Source organism: Neolamprologus multifasciatus, chromosome 12 (assembly GCF_963576455.1).
Source record: "Neolamprologus multifasciatus chromosome 12, fNeoMul1.2, whole genome shotgun sequence".
NCBI classification, from domain to species: Eukaryota; Metazoa; Chordata; class Actinopteri; order Cichliformes; family Cichlidae; genus Neolamprologus; species Neolamprologus multifasciatus.
The window spans coordinates 6820091-6837138 of NC_140450.1; positions in this window are offsets into that span (position 1 = coordinate 6820091).

Consider the following 17048-nt stretch of genomic DNA (forward strand, 5'->3'; position numbering starts at 1 on the left):
ACACTCCCTTCTCCCGTTCAGTTTAAAATAGGACCAGATGTGTTCAGACTCATGTCAAATGTGAAGTGAACCTGACCAGTTTTTGGTTGAAAAACTTTGAACTCTGTTCAGCCTACGTGTGAGTTCGTAGCCTTCAGTCAAACGAAGGGCTTTGCTGAGTGACTGAGCCAGAGAAATCCGCAAATGTTACATAAAGGTCAACTTTTTGCACTCTGTCAACACTTGCTTTCTGAATCTTTGTGTACACGGAAGACGTTTGCCTTCAATGCTTTAAGAAGCTCTGTGAATTGTGGTTAATGTTTTTGAAATGTTGCCTTTAAACTAAACTAAACCTTACCATATTTTAACCGTAAACTGAAAATAATGCAAAGAGAGAAGCTTATTTTTATGGCAAATCCTTTAATGTGAACTTCTCCCACTGGAAATCTTTGAACAACATTATATATCTGTATTTGAAAACAATGATCGAGTATAACCAACATAAAAAAATCAATAAATCTAATGTTGCCCCATGGTTTTCTAGTTGTTTCTCCTTTATATGTGTACACTACTGTTTAGAGCTCAGAAATAAAAGAATCATCCATATTCGCCCCAGCAGCATGCCTCATCGGACAGACCGTCATCTCATGTTACCCTACGGTCTTCTCCTCCACTTTGAACCTGACTGGCTTCTCCTTTTCCAAAACAAACCCCTTGGGGGGTAAAAGGAAACACAGTGACAGGGTCCCCTGTGGCTGATTTCTGCGAGTGATAGGTGGGGGTCCAGCTGGGGTAGAAGAAGGGTTTTTGTTGAAGGCTAATTGAAATAACCTGGCCTTCTGCACATGGAAGGCTTTGAAGTTTTTGCTGCATGTGAACGCTGTTTCCCGAATAGCAGTTGTGCAATGATGTATCTATTACTAGCTCCTGGAAACCCTGGCTATTACCGCTCTGCTATCCCTCAAGGACCCTATCGTTTTTCACATAAAGTCACATTAATGTTTCCTAAAAGCATAAATAAGTACACGTTTCAACTTCCTCGACTTTGTTACCTGGTAACAGGTCCTGATACTCTTACAAAGGTCAAGTAAACCTCCCAGTGTGTCGATGTCTGGGGTCTTTCTGCACTATCAACTCGGATTTGACTCACTTGCTGTATAATCTCCTAACTGGGTGCAAATTTCCCTCCTTTCATGTGTCAGTCAGTGCTTACAAGAGAGGCAATGGAGCACGCCTGTTTGCAGAGTCAGATGCTGATTAATTGCGTATGGATGAAAGTAGAGGTTTTTCATCTCAGTGGGGGCCTGTTCTAACCCTCAGTGTTTACACTCGCTTAACATCTCAATAACCCGCCGTAATTAGTTCAATCATATTCAAACACAAGTAAATGCTAATGCACTCTGTGCAAGCTTGTTGCTTTCACGTGGGACTTTTCCCATTTCTCAGATCTGCTCTACATCCCTAGATTATGAGGAAAGACTTCTGAAGTGGCTTTTGGATGAGGCTTTTGTTTTGGGTGTGCTTTTTGTTTCATGTCAACTGCAGCTTTGCAGGTGTGCTTTGTCCCTTAACTTCTAATGCCTCGTAGCTGAACAGCACCTTCTGATGTTCCCCTAATTTTAAGGCGTAGGTTGAAATAAAGATTGATTTTGGGATTAAGGTGTTTGCCCAAACACAGGGTTTTGTCACTGGCAACGTGAACACTTTACATCGAAAAGAAGATTTTGGAAAAGTCGTCTAATCCTAAGATGGATAAAAACAAAAGCTTTGCTTTTTATATTGCAGTTATACTATATTTTTACATTGTCTTTTTACAAACATGACAAAATCCTAAAACCAACAGGCAATTAACAGACTAATTAAAAATCATCTTACTATCAGTAATTTACTTGCATGTATGTAGCATATTAGCACAACCACACAAAAGCTTGAGGTCAATTGGAAAGGGCCGTGATTTTGAAGGAACTATTCTTGTTTTTATGTAATATATTTAATATATTATAATTATAATAAAAATATATCAGAAATGTTGTAAATGCCAAAACTGCATAATGGGGTCTATAGTTTCAGGCCTCTGTGAAGTAGTTGATTCTCAAATCTAGAGAGTGTTTATCAGTTGTGCACCAGTGCACAAACTGGTTCCAACCAGAATAGCAATAGAAGTGGGCTTCTATTGCTATTCTGGTTGGAACCAGTTTGTGCTGTTTTATGGAAGGTGTAGTATACACAGTTGTAAGAAGTCTTTTTTTGGACAGTTTTCCACATGAAATAACGTCCCCTTTTTTGTTTACAACATGAAGAGTATATACAGTATATCAGCAGTCCCCCAACCTTATTTGCGCCACGGACCGGTTTGTTCCCAACAATATTTTCACGGACCGGCCTTTAAGGAGTCCCGGATAAATACAACAAAATAAAACTAGTACCGGTACCGAAAAAAAAAAAGATTTATTCATAACACACGTGAAAAGACCCAGGAAAACTGAGTTAACGAAAAAAACAATAACAAAATAACGCTAAAAACCGATAAAAACCCTGTAAAACCATACATTTCACACCCGAGTCTCAACTCTCGCGGCCCGGTACCGGTCCGTGGCCCGGGGGTTGGGGACCGCTGCAGTATATGACTATATACTTTCATATAACTATATATAAATATATAATGTTCTGTACAGTGGGTGTCACTGCCCTGAGTGCTCCGATTACCACAGGGACCACTGTTACCTTCAACCACATCTTCTCCAGCTCTTCTCTTAGTCTTTGGTATTTCTTGAGCTTTCCATGTTCGTTCTTCCCGATGTTGCTATCACTTGGTATAGCTACATCTATCACTATGGCCATCTATGGACAGTAGTTTATGTAAAATTATTAGAATTTTTTTTTTCCTAATTATAATTAGAAAATAATATTATTACATGGAAAACTTTGCATTAGATATCACAATGTTCTACTTGAAAACAAAAATGGTGGTTGCTGAAAACAGGCTACTGTGCACCTCTACAACAGGCTCATTGGTGAGCCACAGCTGAACCCAGCATCTTTGTATATCAGACATTGGCAATTGGCTGGTTCAGTTTGCACAGTGAGATTCATGTTTACTTCCACATGAAGGCTTCATGTAAAGAAGCCCAAATGCCATCTAGGCAACAGTTTTATAGTCAGATGAGACAAAGATTGAGCTTTTTGGTCGCAAAGACAAGATATATGTTTGGAGAAGTAAGGTGAAGCCTCGACATCTAAGAACAGTGTAGTGTCAAGCAACTGTCTTGCTCTGGTGCTGTTTTGCTGCCAGTGGTAGTGGTACATTGTACAAAGGATATGAAATAATGAAGGAGTATTACCTCGAAATTCTTCAACTTCACCTCAAATCAGGAGCTAGATGGTTGAAATTTTGACACAATTTAATCATCCCATATAAAATAGGCTGACCATAAACTCCTGGAATGGCCTTTTGGAACCCGCTGACGTCAACCCTATTGAAAAGATTTATGACCTTGAAGAGTGTAAATGTCTGGCCAAGACTACAAGTTGACATATTGTTAACCTTGATTTATTAGGGATAATTTGACAAAGATTTGATACTAAATGCAGTTTGTGATGTAAGGCTTGACACTTGCCATAATCCATAGCACGGGGGGGATAGATGAATAATTGCAAATGTTACTGCAACAAAAAAAGGATAAACATGATGCTTATCAGACATTTTATGCATAAAAGAAACCCATCTTAAAACTATATTTTAATTTTACAAAACCAGAGTACTTTTTTCCATAAAAATATCCCCAATTTAATGCTTCTCACGAGCTAATTTCTTTGTTATTGAACACTCTGAGTTTTATTTTCAGCTAATTTAGTTTTGGCTTGATGTTCTTTTCCAATTTCCTGTGATTTGCTTCAGTGCTGTGGGTCTAAAGATTTTTTAATAAATATCCACAACGTTAATTTACTTGGATCTTAAGCAATTTTACTATCTTATCAGAGCTGTGACTACTAGAATACCAAGAAGATGGAATCCATAGTGAAGCTGACTAAAATAGCCCAAAGCTGAACCTTTAGCTTCTGTATTGACTCAAAGAGATGAGTCTTCAAACTACTCTGGACATTAACACTCAGTATAACTTTATCACTCGTAGCCCAGCTGCTATAACCCTCCACCCCCTAAATCATCTGTCATCAACATCTGAAGCTAAACTTCATCCCCTGAGGCACTATGAGCCACTCAGCAACCAGTGGCCGCTAGGACCCATGGCTCATTTTTCAGTGGAGTCAGTGCTTTTTATAATGGAGCACGTCATTCTCTCAGGCCACAGTAAAGGCAGATACCTCACTTTACTACACCACAGATGAGCGTAGCAGAGCAAAAGAGAACCAGTATGCCCGATCCACCCTTACAGATGTTTGTCGTATGCTATGCCCAGCACAGGAAGCCATTAAACAGTGAATCAATCAACGGGATCTGTGGAAACTGGGGGGAACAAACCTCCATGGAAAGCTTGTGGACGGGCACATTGCCAAGGGAGTGAGATGCACTACGCAGCTTGTACCAAATATAAATTCATTGCAGGCTCTTGGAAACATGTGTTTTCATAAATACGAAAGCTGGGTGGAAGCGATTTCCTGATTTTTGAGGGATTCAAATGCAAAGCGGTGGAAGGCATCAACAAAAGAAAAGTGCGAGGAGAAAATAAATAAAGATTGTTGGTGTTCACTTTCTATTTGCCCAGAGGGGGGAAAAAAATCAAAGCTTATTCTCTTGCTAAGAAATCATTTTGGCGCTCATAATCCTCAAACAACATCCCGTTCCGATTTCTCTACTGAAAGAAATAGCAACCATTTTCAAAATACACTTTTATGCTCAGATGTATTGTTCTCATGAATAAAGATGTACGCCCTGGTGTTTCTTCACGGTGTGCAAAGATGCAGTTGTTCTTTGTGCTGCCTGTTTGTTTATGAATAAGTTCAGCCCTTGCAGATATGAATTCGTTTGTCCTGTGACCAACTTCCCTCCTTTCTCTATCTCTATTCACCAAGCATGAAAAGCTGCATGCACACTTTGTGATTTCTTTCCATCTGTGTTGATTAGATCCTACTTACAGCCACATGGTTTAATGTTGTGTGGTCTACTCAGAACCAAACTGAGAACGACATCAGGTTTGTAGGTTTAGGTTGTTAGTTGTAAAAGAATGCAGTATTGCAATTAGTTTATGAGTTTAAATGAGGATTTGTACAATACTATACTTTATCAATCTTTTCTAAGCATAGGCACACTCCAGATGACATCAAATATACAAATGGCTGCTGGACTCGTTGCTTTTCTTGTACCTGGGATCATTCTTCATGACTCTGCCACATGTTTGGGTTTCTTTTCAAGCTGAGTCAGATGATCCGATGGTTTGTGAGATGGATATTCTGCATGCTATGCTTTTCACAGTATATATATTCATTCCAGGTTTCTTTTTTCGCCCATTTATATTTCTAAATCTTTGATTTATTGTCACGTGTCACTGGCAGGCATTAAAATACTGGCGTCAGTCCGGGGCAGAACCTTCAAGCTCTAGATATACAGTAATCTGTCAAAGGATAACTTTATCCCTATATGCCCAAGTCCCAGTATGTAAAGCTGAGTCAGTAATTCCCTGACTATAGATTTATGATAGCACCTGTCTGTTAGCACAGATCAAAATGTTTCAAAGTAAACTGTTCCAGCAGGCATGGGAATTCCCATCAAATCCAGCTCCAGAATCCCCCAGATCATCAAGAACTTTGTTCTTGCCATTAGAGATAAAGCTTCGCAATCCTTGCCAACCATTACACTTAATGATCTGCTTAAGTAGCCACGTTACGCCAAACCCAATTCCAAGAAGAAAGACAACTTCAAAAGGCACATATTCCTCCACGCTTGGTTTGTTTTTTCCTCCTTTTTTCTCGTTATCATGCGCTGTGGAACTTGTACGATGCATAGATATGATAAAGAAAGAATTAAAAGTCTGTTTTGTGCATGTGCATGTTTCCCTCTAAGGAATTTTGTGTGTGTCTCTGAGTGGGTGTGCACGTAGACTGAAACCGTGTGAGTCGTAGTACAGAGACACCACACACATGCACAGGAGATATCTTTCGAATGAAACCATGCCAGCAGAGACGAAGGCAAGCCTGGGCTGGTATCTTTTTTCTTTTTTTTTTACATTTACTGACATTAATCAAAAACATCTAAATATTCAGTGCTTCAAGCACAAGTGCTTTTTCACTATCATTGAACCTGGTGCAACCAGCTTGGCCGACTTCTATTGAGTCTACCGAGTGCATGAAATGATTCATTCACAATTGTTTATGCTCACTTTCAAGACACTGTCGCACTTTGTTTTGTATCTGTTTAGCCCACATTCAGAGGCCCTGGAGGCAGATTTTGTTTACTGTCTAGGCGCACTTGCTTGTGATGTCTCTGGATGTTCTGCTCTGTTTGTGTCTGGATATACCTGCTTATGGATGTGCGATAAATATCACCGGGGCTTTGAAGGTCCTTTATTTTTCTCTCTGTCTCGTTATGAATTCTTATTGCTGTGATTCACTGTTTCCTCTCTCTTCCTCAGTGCGTCCAAACTCACAAGGTCGAAGATCTCATAAGTATTCATGTCCCTGCTGCACTACTCTAATCTATGTCTATAAACTATAAGCATTTTTTTATTCACACATAACTTTGAGGATTCAAAGAGAATTAATTAAAAACTTTAAACTGCAAAGCTAAAAGAATTGTTTAATTAATATATTTTGCTAATCAGCTAATTGTTTCCTTTAAGCAAAAAATGGCAGACTTTGCCTAGTTCCCCTGTTTATCAAATATATTCTTTGTCTCATCAGAACACTATTAATTTTTTTTTACTATATTCTCATGAAATAATTACTTTTTAAAATTTGATTTATTACTTTTTCACTAAAAAGAATAACAAAACACTTATTGCCTATTTTGAACAGAATATTTATCAATGCAATGTCTTAATTTTCTGTGGGGGGGTTTTGCATTATACACCATATATTCAGCCCTAGATAAAAGTATTCTATATCAAGCTTATCAAACACACCACATTCTATGTGGCAAATTGTACACTCTCCAGAGGCTTTGTTAGTTACACCTTTCCTGCAGATTTGTTGGCTACGTATCCAACATACAAATTTCACATTCAACCACATCCTAAAGGTGCTCTATTGAGACCTGGTTACCACTGAGGCCATTTGAGCAGCGATCATTTGAGCTTCGTAACATGTCTCAGTAACCTGCAGTCTTGGGCAGATGAGTAGAGTGTGGACATAAATGGATGGATATGGTCAGCAACAATAGTCAGGTATTCTGTGGCATTTAAATGATGCTCAGTTGGCACTGAGTGGCTCAAAGTGTGCCAAGAAAATATCCCCCACACAGTTACACCACCACCACCGCTGATACAACAAACACTGGATCGATGATTTCATGATGGCTGCACCATCATGAAATCATCACCCTTCCATTTTTTCATGTTGGAGCCAAAATCGAGACTTATCAAAGCAGATGATGTTTTCTCGATCTTCTGTTGTCCAGTTTTGGTAAGTCCATGTGATTTGTAATCTAAGTTTCTTCTTCTCAGCTGATAGAAGTGCCACTCAGTGTGGTCTTCTGCTGCTGCAGCCGATCTGCTTCAGTGCTCTGATGGTTTGTGCATTCCAAGATGCTTTTCTGCATACTTTGGTTGTAATGAGTAATTATTTAAGTTACTGTTGCCATCCTGTCAGCTCCAAACAGTATGAGCATCTCTGCCTTTGACATTAAGAAGGTAGAAAGCTACCACTTACTAGATATGTTCTCTTACTTTCACCTCCGTAAATCCTAGAGACAGTTCTGCTGCAAATTTCTAACAGATAAACAGTTTCTGAAACACACCAGCATGTCTGGCATCAACAACTATGCATGTTCACAACTACTGAAATCACCTTATTTCTCCATTCCGATGCTGGGTGTAAATGTCTACAAGCCTAAATGCACTAAGTTGCTTCTGTGTGACTGGCTGATTACATATTGGTGTTAAAGAGCAGTTGAGTAGGTGTACCTAACAAAGTGGCTGGTGAGTCTACGTGTCTCTCTACATAGACTCTGAAGAGAAATTCATTTAAAATTAGCTTTTAAGGAAATGTTTTATATTTTGGGAAATGGGTTTATTTTATTTTTCCCCCTTGTGCTTTAAATTAAAGAGAATTGATTCCACATTTTTTTCCAGTAAATATGTTGCTGGAGCCAGCAGCTGGCTAACTTAGCGCTTAGACTGAAGCCAGAAAGGAAACAGTAAAAAAAAACAAATTATTAATATGAAAAACCACTGTATTCTGGAGTTTACTGGATGTACTTTATGATCATTTCTTAGAGCTTCAAGCAGCAGAACCTCCAAACCTATTAGTCCTGACTACAACTCAGTTTCACTTTGCAAGCAAGGATTCGACATGCTTTGTGAACTGACTGTTCATGGATTGCATGTAAGAAAGTCGTTTCGTTTCAATTTGTGACTACGATGTAATGGGAGACCAACCAAACAACAGCACAACATGGCATATTAACAGTGACGGTGCAGGGGTCGGGTTGGCCTTGTTTATATGCCGAAGCCATAAACCTGTAAACATACATTTGTCTTTGCACTCTGAGACCTGTAACGGGGCTCGTGAGTGTTGTCATTGTAGTTATGTGACTCTACAGACCTTTGTTTCTGTTTTCCCATGGCCATAAAGTGTTTAGTTGCGGAGATAAAATGCGATGTCAAGACCCTTGCCATCATCCTTTTGTGTAGCTTGTGTAAACGCTGTAGCCATACCATGTTTTGGAACCTCAAAGTGTGTTTCTCAGAAGTTTACATTATGCATATGGTGGACTGTGTTGCCTTGTTTGCATACCCTGCTTAGGTGACCTGAAAAACCCATCCATCACAGCATGTTTGCAAATGTCCCTCAATATATGCCACAAAGGTAAACTGCTGGAACTGTTTGTGCTCAAAATGAGGATTTGAATTAATGCTGATTCAGGCCTGGTGACCACTTTTTGAAATCCTTTGAAGAATCTTCCACAAGTCTACAAAGAAACCAGAATTAAAGGGAGTCTGTGTAGACTTTTAGGTTTCACATGAGCAGTCCCAATGATAAATTGTGTTTTGTTGTTTACAAGCTAAATTTGAGCTTTAGTGCCACGGCTTTGGACCTGTAGGCTCCATAAGTTCTCGAGATAAATAAGAGATACCGCAGATATGCTCAGTTTTCCATTAGCTTCTCTTCCTCCGTGTCTTCCTGTGAATCAGATTTTCTGTCACTGTCAGCCCACAATAAAGATGTATCACAAACCAATGCTCTGATTAGGGACTTTATAGCAGGAAGTCCGGAACGATTGGCCAACGAGCTTCTGGCTTTTTCCCTAGTCTATGATGCGTTGGAGGAATGATTATAACAACCGTGATCTCCTTATCTACACTGTTTTTATCATTTATCCTACTCAGTAAGACTGTAACAATTCTCCAAATCCATTGTTTATCTCATACCACTTTCTTTAATTTCAACAGAGGACATAAATAAGAAAAAATTAGCAGGAAAAAAAACAGAATTGTTACACCTCTACGAATCTTCATAATCAGGAAAGACTGAATCGTAGTCTTCCAGTCACAGAAGAATGTATTAAGAACCCTGTAACCAAATGCACTTACTTTCCACTTAATATATGAGAGATTTCAAATATAAATAGTAGACATTGAGTTATAAACCATATTTAGTCAAAAAGTTATCTAAGTGTAGTTTAAAACTTCAAAGCTTTTTTTAAAGGAGACATATGATGCTTCTGTCTAATAAAAATAATTAGTTATTCAATTCAATTTTATTTATATAGCGCCAAATCACAACAAAAGTCACCTCAAGGCGTTATCTATCTATCTATCTATCTATCTATCTATCTATCTATCTATCTATCTATCTATCTATCTATCTATCTATCTATCTATCTATCTATCTATCTATCTATCTATCTATCTATCTATCTATCTATCTATCTATCTATCTATCTATCTATCTATCTATCTATCTATCTATCTATCTATCTATCTATCTATCTATCTATCTATCTATCTATCTATCTATCTATCTATCTATCTATCTATCTATCTATCTATCTATCTATCTATCTATCTATCTATCTATCTATCTATCTATCTATCTATCTATCTATCTATCTATCTATCTATCTATCTATCTATCTATCTATCTATCTATCTATCTATCTATCTATCTATCTATCTATCTATCTATCTATCTATCTATCTATCTATCTATCTATCTATCTATCTATCTATCTATCTATCTATCTATCTATCTATCTATCTATCTATCTATCTATCTATCTATCTATCTATCTATCTATCTATCTATCTATCTATCTATCTATCTATCTATCTATCTATCTATCTATCTATCTATCTATCTATCTATCTATCTATCTATCTATCTATCTATCTATCTATCTATCTATCTATCTATCTATCTATCTATCTATCTATCTATCTATCTATCTATCTATCTATCTATCTATCTATCTATCTATCTATCTATCTATCTATCTATCTATCTATCTATCTATCTATCTATCTATCTATCTATCTATCTATCTATCTATCTATCTATCTATCTATCTATCTATCTATCTATCTATCTATCTATCTATCTATCTATCTATCTATCTATCTATCTATCTATCTATCTATCTATCTATCTATCTATCTATCTATCTATCTATCTATCTATCTATCTATCTATCTATCTATCTATCTATCTATCTATCTATCTATCTATCTATCTATCTATCTATCTATCTATCTATCTATCTATCTATCTATCTATCTATCTATCTATCTATCTATCTATCTATCTATCTATCTATCTATCTATCTATCTATCTATCTATCTATCTATCTATCTATCTATCTATCTATCTATCTATCTATCTATCTATCTATCTATCTATCTATCTATCTATCTATCTATCTATCTATCTATCTATCTATCTATCTATCTATCTATCTATCTATCTATCTATCTATCTATCTATCTATCTATCTATCTATCTATCTATCTCGATAGATAAATGCGTGTGTATGTGTGTTATGGTTTAACACAATTTTTTTAAACATACTAGGGTCTAATTTACTGTATGTCACAGAAGCTCCACCCACCTGTGCTTGACAACCTTCTATTTACGAGCAGCACCCACTCAGATCAAATTTAACCTAAAGGGAGAAGTGCTAAATTGGCTTGTTTCAGACAGCGGATGAAGTGAATGGCTGTACCATAAATAAAGGTTATTTTGAACTATGACTCATGCAAAGACACTCATCAAAATATGGACCTAGAAAGGAGCATCATAGGTTTCTTTTAACTTTGGGACCACGTGTGTTAGATCAGTGATGAGGAGGAAAGACATTAGCAATAATCTTAGAGAATTATAGCACAGTTAATGCTGCACACTAATCTGGAAAGGTTTTTATAGCCTTTTCAAAACAATTTGAAGTCCATCATTCAGCAGTGAGAAAGATTAATCATAACATTCAAGACAGTTACCAATTATCCCAGGAGTGGACGTCCCTACAAATTCACAGAAATGTCAGATCATACAGTGCTCACAGAAACTGCAAAAGACCCAGAGCTACGGGCCTCACTTAGCATGTTAATTGTTAAAATTCATGACAGTATAATTAGAAAAATACTGAGCAAGGATGGCTTGTTTGGAAGGGTTGCCAGGAGAAAGCCTCTTGAAGGGTATGGCAGTATGGCTTAGATTTGCAAAGTTGCATCTAAACAAACCACAAGACTTCTGGAACAATTTCCTTTGGACAGACGAGACCACGAACATATTTGGCTGTAAATGCAAAAAGCCACATTTGGTGGAAACCAAGCAGCATATCAACACAAACTCCTCATGCCAACTATTAAGCACACACACCTCACATTCAGCAACCGGCGAAAAAACTGAAATAACAACTGGATTTTCCTAAAACCCAAAAAAGAGACTTTTGTTTTTCTCTTTTATGTCTGTGCTTGATTATGGTGATTTGATTTATATGCATGTGTCCTCACAGTGCTTACACATGCTGAATTCTGTCTGTCATGGAGCACTGAGATTCATTATCTTTAAAGCTCTCACTGACCACTTTTGTTGCATGTTCGGATTAGGTGGTCTGTTTTTCATGTCCTTGACTCGACCACTGATATATTGTTATTCATAAGGCTGCTTTTGATTTGCCCCCATCTCACTAACGGAGTTACATTCATTAAAATATTATTGTCATAAAATAGGTCCCAAGATTAATTCCTTCTGTCCAAAAGGCTCACACTGTATTTGGTAAAAAATTGTTTAAATTTGCAGCTCCTTCATCCTGGAATCAGCTGCAGAATCAACTAAAACTTAAGGAATTGGTCTCACTTAATGCTTTTAAAGCAATTTTAAATTATTGTATGCAGTTACTTTAGGCTGCAAATGTTTCACCTGAATTTTATTACCTTTGATTCTGACATTAAACAGTTACCGAGGTATTCAATTTTGGACAGGTTTTGTAACTGCAGGACCTGGGCATCATTCAGTCATTGTGGCAACCATGAATACTCTGTCCATCTGTGTATAGAGTATTCTAGAGTCAAATGTGAGGCCATCTGTTTGACAGCTAAACTTTAACCGAAACTGGGTCATGCAACACACAGCAGCAAATCTACAACAGAATGGCTGAAAAAGAAAAGGTGAGGCAGTGGCCCAGTCGAAGTCCAGACCGGCAGGACTGCAAGAGAGCTGTGCATAAACAAATGTCTGCAAACCTCAATTAAACTGAAACAACATTGTAAAGAAGAGAGGGCCAAAATTGACTTCAAGTTATTGCTGCTAAATGTGGATCTACAAGCTGGTTAACCATGAGGTGTACTTAATTTTTCATACACTGCATCCGTGTTTTGCACAGAGTAACATATCAAGTATTGTTGTTCATCTCAGCGTGTATTTACCTCATTTTAACACTTAGTAAGGCCCAGATAATTTTTTATTGTTTCCTGATGTACAAAACCTTAGAAATAAAACTAAATGACAGAGAGTGTAGCTCATTTTTATACAGCAATAAGGTAATTTTATGTTTGAGTTTACAACTCATTCTGACAGCCACCAGAAACCAAAACTTTGGTTGGTTTATGTTTTAAATAAAAAAAATCTGCTTTGAAGATATCATTTCATTGGTTCAGTTTTAGTGTGTTAATCCAGTAATAAACAAAACAATGTTTTAGAGGATTGTTTTTTTTTGGTTTGTCTAACTCATAGATTTTCATTTATGTCTGTTGTACTTTAATAGGCTGTATGTAATACAAATTTGTGGCTTGGTAGAGCTCTATTCTCAGCAATTAAAAATATTTTTACAGTTTTTTTAAAGAATTATTTTTCTGCTGTTTCTCTGCACCACTGCTGTTGTTGCCACCCTTTCCCCAGTAAATTGTCTTGCATCACCAAATAAATCCATCACTTTTTATGGGATTTCCGAAAAAAGAAATGATCACTTATGCAGGAACCAGGGTCTGGTTTACAAGAGTTGAAATGCTTTAGGTTTGGTTTTTGGTTTGGTTATAAAAGTTTTTGAGGCCTCCAGTGTGTTTGGCCAGTGAGCCTGATAGGCAAGGTGCAAGAAACATGAATGATGTGCATTCATTGTGCCTAAAAAATGAGTCCTGGGTTGCAGCGTTACCAGGTCATTTTGTTTTTGTGTTCGGAGTTTATCCACTGAGGGAGGGGCAGCCTCCCTGAGCAAAACAAGTGGCCTGGTCTGATGAGTTTCCATTTCGCTGCAACATTTGCATGATGGGATCCAAACAACATGAAAGCATGGATATATCCTGCTTTGCATCAACAGTTTAGGCTGCTGGTGACGTAATCGTGCGAAGAATATTTTGAACTCCTTAGTACCAAATGAGTATTGTTTAACCAGCAAAGTCTTTTATTACCACAGTGTACTCTGATGGTGGCTAACAGCAGGATAATTCATCATGTCACCTACCTCAAACTAGTTTTTTGAACACGATGATGAGTTCACTGTACTCAAATGGCAACAGTCAAAAGTTCTCGGTCCAAACGAGCGCCTTTGTCATGTGGTGGAACGGGAAATTCACATTGTGGATGTGCAGGCAAAAAAATCTGCAACAACTGCTGCAACGTGCTGTCATGTTGGAATGGACCAAAATGTCAGAGGAACGTTTCCAGCACCGTGTTGAATCTATGCCATGAAGAATTAAGGCAGTTCTGAAGGCAAAAGGGGGTCCAACCAGTTCTAGCAATGTGTACCTAATGTAGTGGCTGATGAATGTATAACTGATTGTTTGTGATTGGGTTGGCTGAGGAGCTCAGGAGGTAAAACAGGTGATCTGTTAATTGGAAGCTTTGTATTTCAGTGGCTGTATCCCAATTCAGGGTCTGCAGCCTTAAAGTACGCAGCCTCAACGATCCTCAAGGGCCGCATACTTAAAGACCGCTAAGGCCGGAAGTGCGAGGCTTTAGCTGCCCAGGTTGCCTAGCAACCATGATACTAACAGCTGGAAACGTTTCATACAGCTTTGTTTGACAGAAATGAAGGAGAAACTCTTTTGTTCATTTGCTTGTTTGTTTCTACATGAGCTCTGATCATTCTCTGTAAGATTAAGCTCAGCTATTGAACGGCGTATATTTTAAAGTAAAGGCTGTAAAACCAAGTTAGTACAAACGTCACTAATGTCACATAACTTTGCCGACATGTGGCCAACAGGAATGTTTTAATGTTCTTCGTTATTAAACATTTGCACATAAATAAGTGACATGATATTCAGTACTTACTTAAAGTTTACTCTTCGGGCGCCCCTCATCCGCCGTTTTTTTCGGCAAAATTATCCACACCCACCGCCGCGCTATGCATTCTGGGATATGTTGGGCCACGAAGTCTACACCGCCACGTCCTTAAAATTCAGGGAAATTAAGGACGCATTTGAGGGCCGCATTTCGAGCAGCCTTTGAATTGGGACAGCCTTCGTCGCGTCGCGGTGACGTAATCGGCCTTAAAATGCGACCTTTAAGGCTGCAGACCCTGAATTGGGATACAACCCGTAGCTTGCTGTGCTGGTCTGTGTGCCAAAGTATTCTTGGGTGAAATGATGAACCCCAAGTTGCCCTCAGATTCAGACAGAAAAGAACTTAGGCATAAAAAAATGCTTTTATGAATGTGTGAATGAGTTGAAAGTTGAAAAGTGCTATATAAGAATGAGTCTGTTAACCCAAATTATACATGTAAAATGAAATAAATAAATATAATTTAATTTGTACGTTATGTTATAGACCTTCTCCGTCTCTCTTTCTCTGCTTCTATGACTGTTTTTTCTTCTTCTCCTCTTTTTGTCTCTCTTTTAAAGCAGATATAGCTGAAAGATGTTACAATAAACATTCCAGAGGGTGTCACCCACCCGGAGACTAATTAGAGACCTGGGAGGCTGAGCAAGATGGATGACTGCTGTGTGTGTCAGTGAAGAGAGGCGGAGGAGGAGGGGCCGCGCTGCTACCGCGGCTGATGGTTATATGCAGGTGGCTGGATATAAACAGTGGCTTTTATCTTGGCTTTGAACACGGGCAAGCTCAGGGGCCTGTACAGGTGTGTACGCAGGGCATGAGAGTCGAGAGAAGATGGTGGTTGGGGAGTCGTTACTGGTTCAGAAAAGGCCAGAGGCAGTCATTTGTCAAAGAGAGACCACTTTGGCGGATCTTTGCTGGGGTCATAGAGTGCCACAGTAATGTGTGTTGTGTTGTGCGTGTGCAACCACTAATGATGTGGATCATATAGACACTGATGTGGTCATGTGGGGACGGGGGAGGGGGGTGCGTTGGCCAGGTCGCACTACCTTCAAACAACAACCAGATGCTTTGGTTGAGTAATCGCATTGACTCACTGTGTCCCCCATAGGACTAGACAAAAGGAGTTGTGCGTCAATGTGTGTGCCAGGGTGTTTTGTTTTTAATTAGTGTAATGAGCCAGGCGATGGCAGAGATTATTTTGGCACTGAGGAGAATGATCCCGACAGCAAACAGTGACTCAGTGTTGATGTCAAAAAGGGAGAAAAAATATCTTTCTTCTTGTCACGTTGCTGCCAAAAAGAAAAAAACGGAGGAGTTTTTGTTCATAGGGGTGCGAGACGCACGTCCCAGTTCTCCTTAATTTTAGCCTCAGAAGTGTTGCCTGTCCCTGCTGGGATGTGCTAGTTTTTAAGATTAATCCATCAAATTACACTCAAGTTTTCTTTCTTTGGCGATAGCTTTAGTTATGGATATACAGATAGTTCAGTTATTCTTGTGATTTTTCTGACGTGGGTGTTGAAAAAAGTCCTATTGCAACAATAATGTGTGGTCCAAGGAATAATAATATAAATCCCTCTGGTTAGTGTCCCCTTTAACCATTTTCAACTTTCCCAGATCATTTTTATATCTGATAATTCCTTTTAGTGATAGTCTTGATTATTTTGGTAATAGCCTCATCTGATCATCTTTAAATGTTCTCAACACCCAAGAAACAATCCAAAGATACAACACAGACCAGTGATTTTGTTATTACTAATGTGATTGGTTGAATTACAATTATGGTAATCAAAACAATCCATCCATTCGCTTACTGTCACGATCCAAACAGCCAGGAACACACAGGCACAAATGTAATCTTCAAAAAATGGGTTTTATTATACCCCCAAAAACAAGATGATTACAAAAATTCAATGTAACAAAAATAAAGTTTTTAAGAACCAAGTGGGCCAATAAAAGCGGTTAACTTACAGAAAGCTACTCAAAAGTCACTTAACAAAAACATAACTCAACAAACTGACCTGCCCAAATGAGAAACAGCTTCAGTTATATAGCAAATGAATAAACCATTATATACACCAAAGGTGAAAACTAAAGAGATAACAGCTAACCATCATTCAAGAAGAACCCCATTCCCCCTGCATGATCACAATAGATGGTCCAGTCCACTTTATTGGCTTCCGCATTT